Genomic DNA, 412 nt, shown 5'->3' with positions numbered 1-412 from the left:
CAGCCCCCGTCAAGCAGCGGATAGACCATGGCTCGCAACGGCGGTCACGAAACTTGAAATAATACTATAATACTGTGGTACTCTTTGGTGCTTCCGGTAAAGTCACGTAGAGTAGAAAAATTAAATAAAACGTAGAGGTTATACAGGTAGGAACAACAGTTCCACACTGCCCACCAGGGATTATTTGTCTGTCTGTCGTGCATGGCCCCGCCCCACCAGAGCCCTCCCATTGGCTCGGGGGCGCCGACCAATGGGAGCGGTGGGTTGGGGTTAGTGGTGGGGGGGCACCGCCGCGACTCTGGCCAATGAGGAGACGGGTGATGTTTCATTCACAAAACGGGAGGGTGGCTCCATTCATGAAATGGAAGCCTTGAAAATAAAAGAGCGGATCTTTTTGCCTTGTGTTTCTTTC

The sequence above is a fragment of the Lampetra fluviatilis genome, chromosome 3 (genome assembly GCF_964198595.1).
Source record: "Lampetra fluviatilis chromosome 3, kcLamFluv1.1, whole genome shotgun sequence".
In the NCBI taxonomy this organism is placed as follows: domain Eukaryota; kingdom Metazoa; phylum Chordata; class Hyperoartia; order Petromyzontiformes; family Petromyzontidae; genus Lampetra; species Lampetra fluviatilis.
The sequence above is the reverse complement of the archived record's forward strand: the minus strand, read 5'-3'. Positions refer to the sequence as shown.